Source organism: Alosa pseudoharengus, unplaced genomic scaffold, assembly GCF_046254945.1.
Source record: "Alosa pseudoharengus isolate Yale_2024_CS ecotype anadromous, Long Island Sound unplaced genomic scaffold, YU_APseudo_1.1 YU_APseudo_1.1_scf_13, whole genome shotgun sequence".
NCBI classification, from domain to species: Eukaryota; Metazoa; Chordata; class Actinopteri; order Clupeiformes; family Clupeidae; genus Alosa; species Alosa pseudoharengus.
In genome coordinates, this window is record NW_027468598.1 from 945,694 (window position 1) to 949,663 (window position 3,970).

A 3,970-nucleotide genomic window follows, 5' to 3' on the forward strand; every position below is an offset into this window, starting at 1 on the left:
GTCCAGTCCAGCCTTGTCTAGTCTAGCTTAGTCTAGTCCAGTCCAATCCCAACTTCTGCTTATTTGCTTGGCCCCCACATTGCTGCTTGCAGCTATATTTACAAATCTTTCCGCTGCCATTGAAGTCTATGGCAGCCCATAGAACCGTACAGTAAAAAGTTGTGAAATTTGGCACATTCATTCCATACATTCCCATATTCCATTTCACAAATTTTCAAATCTGAACCCCAGGCAGTCTAGCGCCACCAATAGGTCAAAGTTGGCGTTGCATCCATGCACTTAACTTTTGAACCATATGTCCAATTTTGAACATCGATATATAGTTGGAACCCCTTTACGGAGCTGAGTTCAATGACTCCTATTACGTTACTTTCCGCCATATTGGACCTCCGCCATATCGGATTTCATCAAAAACACTTAAAAGTTTTCATAGGTCTCAAACTTCATCCAATTTTCACGAAACTTGACACAGATGATCTTCAGACCATGTCTCATAATTGCATTGCCTTTGACACCCATACTCAAAACTGGTCACCAGTCACGACCAATCAAAATTGGAGGCGAAGCCGCCAAACAGGAAGTGAACTCAGATCTCAGCAAGGCTTTCACATATCAAAACCAAACTCACTACATGGGCTCAGGACCGAATTAGGAGGAGGCTCAATAAATTTCATGACTATTGACCTACAGGTGGCGCTATAATTAACAAAACTACGTTTTGGCCTATATGGGGTGATGTGTTTGAAATTAAAACATATTAGTTATCTCTGTTAATACTTTGGCAGGTCCTTAGGCTGTCACATATCAACGTTTGACATTAACATAATTGATTGAACCGCCATATTGGATTTCATCAAAAACACTTAAAAGTTTTCACAGGTCACAAATTTCATCCAATTTTCACGAAACTTGGCACAGATGATCTTCAGACTATGCTTCACAAACGCATTGCTTTTTGGACCTTTATTCAAAATAAGTCAGCCGTGACTACCAATTGAAATTGACGGCGAAGCCTCCAAACAGGAAGTGAAATGTTATCTCCGCCAAGCTTTCACGTATCAAAACCAAACTCGGTACATGGGCTCAGGACCCAATTAGGAGAAGGCTCAATACATTTGGCGACTTTTGACCACTATGGGGGCGCTATAATCACAGGAAGTAGGCTCATATCTCAGCAACATTTTCACATATCAAAACCAAACTTGGTATATGGACTTGGGACCCCATCCTGAGGACACACAATCAATTTGGTGACCTTCGACCACTAGGGGGGCGCTAGAGTTACAGGAAGTTAGCTCCTATCTCAGCAACACTTTCACGTACCAAAACCAAACTTGGTACATGGACTTGGGACCCCATCCTGAGGACACACAATACATTTGGTGTACTTTGACCACTAGGGGCGCTATAATTAGCAATACGTTCTCATATCAACCTCAATCTTGGTACGTGGGCTCGTGGTCACAACCTGAGGACACACAACACATTTGGTGACTTTTGACCACTAGGGGAGCTATAATTAGCAAGACTTTCTCGTATCAACACCAAACTTGGTACGTGGACTCATGAACACATCCTGAATAGCTACAATACATTTGATGTCTTTTGACCACAAGGGAAAACTATGAAATTAATTAGGCTCGTATCTTACTAACGCTTTCATGGATTGAAACCAAACTTTGTACATGGACTCAAGACCCAATCCAATCCAATTCAATCCAATCCAATCCAGTCCTGTCCAATTCAGTCCAGTCCAATCCAATCCAGTCCATTCCAATCCAATCCAGTCCTCTCCAATTCAGTCCAGTCCAGTCCAATCCCAATCCAATCCAATCCAATCCAGTCCAATTCAATCCAATCCAATCCAATCCAATCCAATCCAGTCCAGTACAATCCAATCCAGTCCAATTCAATCCAATCCAATCCAATCCAATCAACATTCACATGAAGTAGTCTCATATATCAGCAATCCCAATCCAGTCCAATTAAATCCAATCTAATCCAGTCCAATCCAGTCAGTTCCAGTCCAGTCCAATCCAGTCCAGTCCAGTCCAATCCAAACCAAACCAAACCAATCCAATCCAATCAAGTCCAGTCCAGTCCAGTCCAGTCCATTCCAATCCAATCAGATCGAGTCCAGTCCAATCTAATCCAATCCAATCTAATCCAATCTAATCCTGTCCAATTCAATCCAATGCAATCCAGTCCAGTCCAGTCTAGTCTAGCTTCGTCTAGTCCAGTCCAATCCAAACCAATCCAATCAAGTCCAGTCCAGTCCAATCTAATCAGATCGAGTCCAGTCCAATCCAGTCCAGTCCAGTCCAATCCAATCCAATCTAATCCTGTCCAATTCAATCCAATGCAATCCAGTCCAGTCCAGTCCAGTCTAGTCTAGTCTAGTCTAGCTTCGTCTAGTCCAGTCCAATCCCAATCCAATCCAGTCCATTCCAATCCTGTCCAATTCAGTCCAGTCCAATCCCAATCCAATCCAATCCAGTCCAATTCAATCCAATCCAATCAACAATCACTTGAAGTAGGCTCATATCTCAGCAATCCCATTCCAATCCAGTCCATTCCAATCCAATCCAGTCCTGTCCAATTCAGTCCAGTCCAATCCCAATCCAATCCAGTCCAATTCAATCCAATCCAATCAACAATCACATGAAGTAGGCTCATATCTCATCAATCCCAATCCAGTCCAATCAAATCCAATCCAGTCCAATCCAATCCAATCCAGTCCAGTCCAGTCCAGTCCAGTCCAGTACAATCCAATCCAGTCCAGTCCAGTCCAGTCCAGTCCAGTCCAATTCAATCCAATCCAATCCAATCAACAATCACATGAAGTAGTCTCATATCTCAGCAATCCCAATCCAGTCCAATCAAATCCAATCCAATCAAATCCAATCCAGTCCAATTAAATCCAATCCAATCAACAATCACATGAAGTAGGCTCATATCTCTGCAATCCCAATCCCAATACAGTCCAGTCCAATCCAATCCAATCCAATCCAGTCCAGTCCTATCCAGTCCAGTCCAATCCAATCCAATCCAATCTAATCCAGTTCAATTCAATCCAATGCAATCCAGTCCAGTCCAGTCCAGCCTTGTCTAGTCTATCTTAGTCTAGTCCAGTCCAATCCCAACTTCTGCTTATTTGCTTGGCCCCCACATTGCTGCTTGCAGCTATATTTGATATGGATGTTGTTGCGGGGCCGTCTAGCGAAGTAGTCACTCCTCAAAACAGGATTTCTAAACCTGGCGAAGGCTTGGCAAACGCTCCAGCAAGGAAAAAACCGAAGCCCATTTTTACGTCCAGATATCAAGATCCTCCTCCCAACGAGCTAGGAGGAAAAGAGAGATGGTGTAATATCATTTTAGGCTACGACTTTTATTTTCAGTTGGGGCAACTGAGTATGTATACTATGACGGAACAGATCGAGGGAGCTCCTCCAGACAACACCGTCATTTTGATATCTTACAATTGGAAAATGTGTCAAGAGATCGTCACTAACTGTTTGAAAGCTAAATCGGGGGGTGAAGAGAGTACCTCTGCGACGTGGTGCTCTGTACTACAGATGATGAGAACATGTATATCAGGTGTTTTTGTTGCCTGAAGAATGAAACCCAGCTGTCTTTCTTTACACTCTCGTCAAGTGGGTGAGGATAAGGAAAAGGCTACACTCTAAATTGTGATTAGTTCACTTTACTTAAAAGCTGTGAAAACCTGTTGACTTAGAAAAAGTAAGTAAATTAACTTGGTTTGTTGTACTGTATATTGTATATAATATTCTGAGTTGTAAGTTCATACGAACGTTGTTGTTACTCACTCACTCACAAACACACACACACACACACACATCCATATGTAGGCTACATGTATACAGACACACACACATTCAACAAAATGTAGTCATTCAAACTAACTTGAGCTTCAAACTAACTTGCTTGCTTACTTAAAGATTATTAAGTA